An 11,260-nucleotide genomic window follows, 5' to 3' on the forward strand; every position below is an offset into this window, starting at 1 on the left:
TTTTTTTACCTGTTGTCACACAAGTGAAATGATTCAGCAAGGTCAATGTGCTCTGGCCCAAAAGGCAGAAGTTATTTTCTGGAATAAATGAGGCAGAAGTCTTTCAGGCTTCATTCTAGTTCTTGAAGAAGCTAAAGGTATCATAATTGAAAGACGAAGATGAGCTTTGTAGATATACTTGTAAGTATTCTCAGTACCCAGTATTGGTTAATGAGCCTGGAAAGAGAAATGGTTAGAATGATTTCTGTGCTTTCTTTATTGTAATGTCTATTTCTTGATTCCCAAAGGAAGCCTCTGAAGAAAACTTCATACATTAAATTTAAATTGACTCAGCTGTATAATATGGAGTCAACTTATTCCTCTCAGAAAATTCACAAATCACAAAAGTCAGTCCATTCAGTTTGTGTTATTCCATAAGGTTTAAGAGATTTTCCAAATGAGGAGCAACTAGCATTTTCAATCTTTAAAAATGCTAAATCAAAATTAGTATTAAAGAATATGTGTGTTAAGTTCTTAAAAATTCTGAGGAGCTGTTGTTATTTGATGGTCAATATCAGGTCTGTTCTGCTAATATTTAAGCCAATTATCATCCTGAGACTTAACTGGTCTGTTACACTCTCTCTAAAATAAAGATGAGTTGCACTGGCTTGTGTCAGAAATGGTCCCAAGGAGGGGAATGACTGAAGGCAATTTATCCCAGAACACCCTCCATCTGCTTGCTTTGAACACTTGGGGACTTTCAGTTTCATGTTTCCCTTGACCAGGGACTGTTAACACCACTGAAGTACTCTGATTTCCACAAATTGATGCCAAAATGAGAAGATCAAACTCATTTTCTTTTATAATCCAAGCCTGGATTTGAGTTTAGGTCTTGAGGAAGACAAGGACATAAACCTAGTATTTTCTTTCATTCTATTGTTCAATTGCTTTTTGTTTCAGCTTAGCTATCTTGTGTCTTACTCAGATTTATGTTATAGATTTAGGTCACTTCCAGAGTTTTACATCTGGAAATAAAATTTTGCTATAAAACACTAGCAGTCACAGGAAAACCTATTTTAATGTCACAACATAAAAGCTGCATATATTATTTCAGGTTCAGGGATAAAATGAAGGCTGGTGCCATGAATCTATGCTACAGTAAAAGAGCAAATCAAGAAGTTACAGCTTGTTCTGATGTCACATGAAACAACTAAATGGACAATTGAGCTGAGGATTTTAATTTCAATTTCCAGGAAGCTTTTCCATTTCAATATATGTGGATGATGCAGGGCATTTCTTGCTTCTGTCTGACTGCAGTCCAAAATAAATAGTAAAGGTCATTGCAAGAATAGAGAGAATGCAGTATTAACTTATTTATTAATTCATTCCTGTAATACTTTTATTAAACTAATGTGCAGACACCACTAAGGAATATGCTCCATATCTTTTCACGTTTTTATTGAGATTTTTTATATTACATATACCTGCCCATCATATTCGTTTATGTGAAGGGAGATTCACCTTAACAGATGAGCAGCTGAATCTCCAAGATACTATATTAGAAATTGAAAGATTCTTTGTGAAATTTTTTAATATGTCTAAAAAGTGTAATATTCATATTGTGACTTATTGATAATAGTTTCATTGCATACTTATTTTCTACATTCTAGTCATTAGACTGACCATAAGTGACTTCCTAAAAAATACATCTACACAGGCTTTTGTAGAGAAATATGAAACAGTATCGTACTAAAGAAAAAGCATCAAGACTAATGGTGTGGGATGTACATTCTCTTTTCTATGTTCCTCAACTGATATGCTTACAGAAGGGATTTTCTTCAAGGTTTTATCACAGCCATAGCCATAAGCATATACACTCAATGCACAGCTGTTTGTGTGATCTAAGAAATGAGTTTATATTCTGGAGTGAAATACATTAAATGATTCCTCTAGGTTTATGGCTTTTTTTGATCCCACATTTAAAAAAAAAAAACAAACAAGTTCCCTCTGTAGCTGACCCCACATTTTAGTAGTAATAGTGATTAAAAAAAAACTGAACACACCTAATTTCATTCAGCCCCGCGTTTAGATGTGTTATTCGAAAAAACAAATTAGCCTGAAGTAGTCTGACTATCTTATGCTTCTCATCTCACAGAATAAATAAAGAAAAAGAGAAGACCTGCTCCAGTTCCTAAATAAGGGCTTCTGGATTTGTATTGTGACAGTTAAGATCTTAATGTGAGGAAAGATCATACAGAAGCATAAATAGATCTGTCATTTTAAACTAAGGTGAAGGTGTTATGTGCTGGTACAACGCTGCAAATCAATAATTAAAATGATTATAGAACAGGTGGCATTCAACAGCACATAAAATGCTGTACATCAATCGTTCAGGAAAGAGAATCAATTAAACCACTTAGTGAAAGTGCAAGACAGAATATTAAAGTCTTAAAGGTATGTTATGAAGGCTGTATCCGTCTCTCAGGTTTCTTTTTTGCAACAAAATTTAAAAAGCAGGAGTTGAAAGAGAAATCATGGAATCACAGAATCATAGAATAGTTTGGGTTTGAAAAGACCTCAAAGATCATCTAGTTCCAATCCCCCTGTCTTCATAGGAGAGGTGCTCCAGCCCTTGGATCATCTTCGTGGCCCTCCTCTGGACTCGCTCCAGCAGCAACATGTCTTTCTTGTGTTGGGGACTCCAGAGCTGAACGCAGTACTGCAGGTGGGGTCTCACGAGAGCAGAGTAGAGGGGCAGAATCACCACCCTCGACCTGCTGGCCACGCTTCTTTTGATGTGGCCCAGGACGCGGTTGGCTTTCTGGGCTGCCGGCGCACATTGCTGGTTCATGTTGAGCTTCTCATCAACCAGTACCCACAAGTCTTTTTCCTCAGGGCTGCTCTCAATCCGTTCTCAAAGAAGATTCACGGTGAACCCTGAGGTTCTACAGAGAAATTAGCGATCCTAAATACTTTGTGAACTGTGCTTGCTAGAGTGATATCGAATAGAATTGTTTCTTTTCAAATAACAACTGAGAAGTTTGAAGTCTATATATAATGTCCTTAATTTATATTAAAAACAGGTTTGACTGTTTAACTGAACCTAATCATAGCAACTAGAATCTCTTAGATATCCGAAATAAGCCAGAAAACTAGAATCAGTAGTATTTCCTGGTTTCAGTCATATTTAAAGAAGCTTTTCTTTTTGTATTTAAGGTCTTTTACTTCAACTGTGATCAAAAGGAACAAAGGAAAGAAAAACAAGTAAGGTAAATTATTTTCAGATCTTAATAAAGACTATATTTGAAATTAAAATTAAAATGTGTACCAGCTTTTACTGTTGTAAGACTGGTGCATTAGTTGTTTCCTATAAATTCGGTTGCAGTTCGGTTGGTGATGGTAGCCCACAGAAAAAACAATGCTCACAGACACTAATAATCACCCCTGAAATGCCAGAATGATAGACACTCTTGAGATGTTACTAGTGCTCATGTAATTCTTAATTTGGACCTAAATGCCACTCATTCTCCCCAATTTTTCCTTCCCCTGCTTTTAACAATCATTCAAAGTCTGTTTCCTAATATAATTATTACTAGTCATAATAAGTACAAAATACCTGGTAAAGTAGTTGCAAAGATCATTAATAGCTGCTGTATAAATAACTCTCCAGTATATGGAAATAATATTGAGGATTATAGTACTGGTAGCATCTGAAAGTGGCATGGTTGGCCACCATGGAAGGTGGTAGAAGCCATCTTTCATTTGATGAGCAGTCTGCACTGTCTACCTTAGAGATCAGCTGGCTGCTTGTACAGGATTGCAAGGGCCAAGGTCAAATTATGTCCTAATACAAGAGGGAAGTGGGTCAGGGCCAGCATATTCTCAGTTTCAGAGAATTTATTCTCCTTGACTTCTTTTATCCTACAAAATCTGTCTAGTTAACTGCAATAGGTAGAACAGATTTATTTTCTCAGTCACAGAAAGAACTGTAAAGGACCTTTGATTTGTGTTTCTTCCTCTGCTGTTCTACTGTCCTAGGTTACAATGTAAGATGTGCCCAAAAATATGTATTCTATCACCATCTTCATGAGCTGTTGAGACCAGGTGGGGCAATGTTTTCCTTGCCTCCTCCTTCCAGACTATCTTCTGCTAATGGGCCATCAATGCCTTGCCGCATGACTCATGGATAACTCCCTCCAGGAGCTATCTCTGTTTAATGGGCAATCAAGCATCTACCGCCAGACTCACAGAACAACACCAGCCCCATGTCAGATGCTCCAGCCGGGAGGGGAGGGGGCGCCTCGCGACTGCGCTCGTGCGCGGGAAAGCGGCGGCGGCAGCCGGTCGGGCTCTGACTCTGGCAGTCAGCGGGGCCGGCGGGCACTGCGCGCTGCTGGGTGCCTGGTGGGAGCAGAGCAGCCACTCGAGGCCCGCTGGGTGCCTTCCTCTCAGACCGGGGAGCCTGGGTCGGTCGGCATGGACACTGCAGAGGAGCAGTTCTTCTTCTCTGCCGGGTTCCCGGAGGAAGGCCGGGCCCACCCGCGGCACCGCCGGCCCTTCGGAGTTGGCCCGCGCCCCTCTGCGGGATCGCTGCTTCCGCGGAGCCACGTCTGCCGTGCTAGGAGGGCTGCAGCCACCATTTTGATCGAACTGCCAACACCCTGATCAGCAGGGTGTCAGGTCGTATTCTGACTCTGTCAGTGGGTTTGTGTTGGTTGTTGTTTTTTTTTTTTTTTTGTGTACTATTGCATTGTGTTTGTTTTTTTTTTTTCCCTTCTCTTTAATCTTCCTAGTAAAGAACTGTTATTCCTGCTCCCATATCTTTGCCTGAGAGCCCCTTAATTTCAAAATTTTAGTAATTCGGAGGGAGGGCGGTTTACATTTTCCATTTCAAGAGAGGCTCCTGCGTTCCTTAGTAGACCGGTTTCAAATTCTTTTCAAACCGAGACATTTACTCTCAGTATATATATATATATTTTTTTTTTTTTCTTTCTGTGTTCTGTATGTTAAAGGACTACCATTCTGTACTGGTTTTGTCTGGGATAGGGTTAATTTTCTTCCTAGTAGTTCATATGGTGTTATGTTTTTGATTTGTGCTGAAAACAGTGTTATAACACAGGAATGTTTTAGTTACCGCTGAGCAGTGTTTCCAAAGCATCAGGGCCTTTTCTGCTTCTCAGCCCACCCCAGCAGTGAGTGCACAAGGAGTTTGGAAGGGGAAAAGCTGGGACAGCTGACCCCAACTGACCAAAGGGATATTCCATATCATATGACATCATACTCAGCAACAGAAGCTGGGAGAAAGAAGGAGGAAGGGTGGAGGTTTGGTGTGACTACGTTTGTCTTCCCAAGTAACCATTAGGTGTGATAGAGCCCTGTTTTCCTGAGATGGCTGAACACCCGCCTGCTGAGGGGAAGGAGTGAATGGATTCCTTGTTTGCTTTGCTTGTGCACGCAGCTTTTGCTTTACCTATTAAAATGTCTTCATCTCAACCTATGAATTTTCTCACTGTTACCTTTATGGTTCTCTCCCCCACCCTGCTGAGGGGGAGTGAGAGAGCGGCTGTACGGGGCTGAGCTCCCCACCAAGACTAAATCCACAACACATTCAATATCTTCAGAAAACATACATATGGCTGTTTCTGCTTCGTGTATACTGGTCCTTTTTCCTCTGTGTCTTTATAGCATACTTTCTTTGCGTGCGATGCAGCTGTGCCCAGTGCTGCTGGGGAAGTGGTTCTTCACACTATAGTGTCTTCCATATGTCGGCAAGCCAGTGTGCTGCACCCGGCTGACTGAGAGTGTCAGCTTCATGCCATGGTAGCCAGCAGCAGCCCATGACCTTCAGTTCTTTGCTAATACTTCTTGACACCTTCCAGACTTGCAGGCTAGCCTGAGAGGAAAATAAATAAATAAAGATAAATTGCTTTGTTAAAGTGCATCGTTAAGAACAAAGAAACAAATAAATGGTTGGCCCTTTAAGTTATGGGTTATATTTTTTATTCTTCAATTTAAACGAGAAATTAGCATAGTAAATGCTGTTCTGCAAGGGAACTATTCTTCTTTTTAATAAATATTCTGGGAATAGTTTTATACATTTCACAAGCTTGAAGTCCCCTGGTTATAAATCATCAATGTTCCATATGGCACAGGCACGTTTTAAACTGTGTACCCACTGGAAAAATCTGTATATTGTTTTTCTGAATGCTTTTCCCTTGCCCCCTGAATTTATAAATCATATTGTCACTCTCCTAAGTTGTTTATTTTCCAAATTTTTGTCTGTCTGCAGTGAGGGGGAAACAAACAACAGATATCCTATCTTTTCTTATAACTGTACTATTTAAGCTGGTACAAGTGATGGAAGGCTTACACTGTATTAGATTCAGCTCAGTTTTCAAGTTGCCTGTATTGCTATTGAACGCCTTTCTTTAAAAACAAGTGCAAAGAGCATTTGATCGCCTACCTAAAAATAGTGCCTTTTAATGGAAAATATGAGATGCTGAACCTGCAACCGAGGGTGTAGGAAGCAGCTGGCACTGTGCTGGGCTGCGTGCAGCCACAGACGATGCTATCAATAGTAACCTGAGTGATTTCATCTGATCCCAAATGATTAGGCACTTATGACAGTCACGACCGCTACGAGGTTCAAGCTCTCTTGCAACAAATGACCTTCAGGATGCTTTATAGTAGAAAATCTTTCAATACTACTTCTGAAAAAAGAAAAAGTTTGCATTAATTATTATTTTAATTTAACAGCTTTATATTTAATAAAATATTCAGACTGTAGATTAATGGTTGACATAGTTACAATCTTTCTGTCCTTTGAAAAGGATACACAGATTAAAAAGGTGTGCTGCACTGAAGTACCATGCAGCTATTCTGACAATACAAGTAAGTATTCTACACGTTGCTGTATAGAATCATAGAATGGTTTGGGTTGGAAGGGACCTCAAAGATCATCTAGTTCCAACCCCCTTGCCATGGGCAGGGAAACACTCCACTACACCAGGTTGCCCAATGCATCATACGTATTCTCTCCAGCTTCCTCTGCTACACTAAACCCCTCTGCTTTCTTGATGCATGACTTACAGCAGCTCTCAATTTAGAGTTTTGCTCCTGTTCTTTAGAATTTAGAGGTTTTATTCCTGTTATGGGTTACAACATACCCCATTTCAGGAAGTGGTGCAGAGGCTCATCTTAATGATTTTGTCACCTCTCATTTTATGGATTTGAATACTATAGAAGAATGTAAGCTATTTTAAAGGTAAATAGCAAGAACATAACCCAAATATATCCTATTACACTAGTCAGAGATTTCTCAGGCTGGGGGGATTGTCAGTTTGATGTGAGTCATAGACTTGGGAGTACTCTATAGTAAACACAGTCATCAAAATTGTACTGACATCCAGCTTCAGATTACTTTGCTGAGCACCCCTCAGAATGATGACAGGTGCCTTTTATCTTTCCTCCATTGATTTCTCCAGGTGTGCATGTGAATTTGAACCCACTTACTTCCTAACAACCTCCTAAAATCAGCAGCAAATGATTATTTGTATGAGCAGTCTCACTAAAGTTAACGGTGCTACTGCAAACAGGAGTGAGAGCTTTGTAGCCCAGCCTGCAGCTGAAAAAGGGAGCAGTAGGTGAGATACATAAAAGCATATGGTCTGAAACAATGTAAGGAGTAAGTTGCCAATCGATTCCATGAATTAAAAATACATAAATACTCTTTTCCCTGACTCCACCTCTTACGTGCCAAGGTGTAGGATCTCTCACAGTTCATGACTGTCATGAGGAAGGATTTCTCCAGCAAAACCAACCCTCCCCATCCCCAAATCTCAAATGTTAGAAACTTGAGTAATTGAAAAATTCCTCACGATTCCATGAGAAAATCAGGAAAACAAAGACTCAAATATCAGTCTAGAAAAGTGGGATTGATTAATGAATCTGTCTGTAGTACTTGTTATATTGAGATGGGAATGGTCACATGAAAGGCACGTTCTTTTGTTTTGCTGTAAAAAATAAACACTATAATAATAGAAGGATAGTGTCTGAAACAAAGGGAACCTGGAAGCTCAGAAGGAAATCTTTGTGTTATTAAAAAAAAACTCCACAGAATAACAGGGAGTGGAAAAAAACACCAGGTAAAAGTAAAGAATTCATAATCTATCTAAAGAAGAATAAAGATAGAGAGGGAGAACATTTCTGTCTTGGAAATGCCCCATCCCTGGCAGTGTTCAAGGCCAGGTTGGATGAGGCTTTGGGCAACCTGGTGTAGTGGAGGATTTCCCTGCCCATGGCAGGGGGCTTGGAGCTAGATGATCTTTGGTCCCTTCCAACCCTAACCATTCTATGATTCTATGAAATAGAAAGAAATCGATAATGAAATTAAAACACATGAAAAGGTGTACACTTCATAGGGAAAAGAGCAACAAATCTAAAGGTTCATATGCTCTAAATGATATAAAAAGTCTTATGTTAACAATTATAAGATGATCTGTAAACAAAAATCTCTTATTTCTAGGCTACCACCAGTCGTTTTAAGACTGTCAGTAGACTTTTTTAGTATATACTCTAATGTTAATAGTACCTGAGTGAATGAAAAGGAAAGAAAAAAAAAAAAAACCAAACCCAGAAAAAAAGGTAGGTTGGAGACCTCTTCTCTGTTTCCACATCCTTCATTTTTGTGGATGTCAGGAACACTCTAGTCAGATTTGTGTCTGGAAAGGATCTTCTCCCTGAAAGGGATGAAACGAAAGACGCTTACCCAAGAACTTATATAAGTTTGAACTAACTGCCTGAACAGCTAAGTAATATTGCACATTTTCCCACCCATCTTGTAGCAACACTACTGTGTGGTGTCCCTAAGTCAATAGTGGGGGATAAGCCCCTTTCTGCTTCCCAAAAACATGCTCTCTGTAGGCAAACGCCTAGGTTGCAGAGCCTCTGACAGTGGCTGGTTCCTGTGTGTAATCATATTGCTTTATTATTACAGGGGATTATTTAAGTGAAGAAGCCAAAGCTAAAAGGTTGATCTCCGTAGATCTGGTGACCTGTAGCTGGTAATCTTTCCATAGTTTCTAATGAAACCAACAGCAGCAGCAAGGAGCAGTTCTATAGTGTTACAGGAGGTCGTTTACACTCTTGTCTCTCAGTACTTCGCACTCTCAGCTTCCACTGTAGCTAGCGAAGATACACCAGCAGCTAGGTAGTCCATTGTTCAGACTATTTAACCTGCACTCTTGACAAGCTCCAAACTATGCCTGTAGTTTTACTTCTTATTACTGAGTCTAAATTTTTCAGCTTTTGATGTTACTTGGATTCTTGACTTTGTGGTACCTCTTCTCTAGCTCCTTATAGAGCTCGGTGGCAAGTGGATGTTCAATTAACTAGTGCAGAGCTCTCTGTTGGCTGCATGCTTTGACGAAGGCAAGCAATAATGGCTAAGTGATGTACTAATTGCCTTGTGTGATTCAAATTTCCTTTCATTTGAGCTAAAACGGTATTTATTGAAAGATGCTTAATTATTTGCTCTAAGAAAGACCAGAAAGTTAAGGTGACTTGAAATAGATGTTGTCCAGTCTGCCTTCTGAATACAGAGGAAAAGAGTAGGGAAATATGTGTACACATGCTGTGTAGTTACTGTACATGCAAATTTGAAACAATTTGTCTTCCTTCATCTGGGATTTCAAATATGCTTTTAAAGAAGAATTTGCATAAAGTTATATACAATGACTAAACTTTCTACAATGGGAGTCTCTTTAGTCATTTTGGTTTTAGCAATTCTTTTTTTTTTTTTTATGGATGATCATAGAATCATAGAATGGTTAGGGTTGGAAGGGACCTCAAAGATCATCTAGTTCCAACCCCCTTGCCATGGGCAGGGAAACCCTCCACTACACCAGGTTGCCCAAAGCCTCATCCAACCTGGCCTTGAACACTTCCAGGGATGGGGCATCCACAACTTCTCTGGGCAACCTGTTCCACTGCCTCACCACTCTCAGAGTGAAGAATTTCTTCCTTATATCTAATCTAAATCTCCCCTCTTTCAGTTTAAATCCATTGGCCCTTGTCCTATCACTACATGGCCTTGTAAAAAGTCCCTCTCCAGCTTTCCTGTAGGCCCCCTTTAAGTACTGGAAGGCTGCTATAAGATCACCCTGGAGCCTTCTCTTCTCCAGGCTGAACAGCCCCAACTCTCTCAGCCTGTCTTCATGGTTGAAATACAGTTAGGGTAAATGAAAGAAAGAAGAAGATTATCTTACTGGTATAGAGAACACATGGAGATTTGTGCACCTGGGAATTTTGGTCCAAAAGTCGTATGATCTAGTCAGGATATAGTTGTTTTCATTGTAACACAGAGCTTTATCTTAATTAAGGTGATATAGCAATACTATGGCACTCTCAGTTATAGCTAATGTCTGTATTGATAATTTAGGGGATGAAGATTCTATGACTGTTCACCTACTTCCTTCCCTAAAATATGCTGTGAATATTATATACAATTATTTAAGCTAATCTGCCCCCAACTGCTTGATAGTAGCTGGTGTCGATTTACAAATAGCAAGAGAAATCATACTTCTGGTACACACTTGTGCTTGTGTGATATAGCCTTCCTTCTGAATCAGAGAATAAGTTCTCTTTTTTATTAAACAGTTTCTCTTGTGGATAAAAAATTACTCTCTGCAGAACACCGTCACAGCTGAGAGTCTATCTGCAGTTGGATGGAAGTCTGCTCTGCCAGATAAATGGCTAGGCCTGAATAGCCCTTTTGTGTTCAAAAACTCTTCTGGGTGGAATATGGAACAGATTTTGAACAGGAAAGGAAAGTATTTCAGGCCAGATGGTTAATCTGATGGAGCCGTATTCTGACAGAAGGAAAGAGTACTATTGTGTAGTTTAGCAGTTATGTCAGGGACAGAAGAAAGTCCTTCTGCTAAGTTAATGGAGATCCATGATTGTGCTGGACTCTAGGGTAATATGACAGTTCCTAATAATATGTAATGGGAAATTGCTAATGTAGTATGATAAAGTTTTCATGCTGTTTTACTGTTTCAGCATTTCCTGAGTGGAAATGGCCGAGATCCATATTCTTGCAAGCAATTCCTTATTAATTGGAGGTTATATTTGTTGTGTCTGCATATGTGTGATCTGGATATGGTTGACTTAATCTATTTTTGTACTTTTTTGTAAGATGTGTGTCATCTGTATGAAATCCTGCAGAGGGATTTCCTTTTAAATGGTAGAGCTAGAAAGGGTTGATTCATTCTATGGAAAGGAT

The sequence above is a fragment of the Tauraco erythrolophus genome, chromosome 2, assembly GCF_009769465.1.
Source record: "Tauraco erythrolophus isolate bTauEry1 chromosome 2, bTauEry1.pri, whole genome shotgun sequence".
In the NCBI taxonomy this organism is placed as follows: domain Eukaryota; kingdom Metazoa; phylum Chordata; class Aves; order Musophagiformes; family Musophagidae; genus Tauraco; species Tauraco erythrolophus.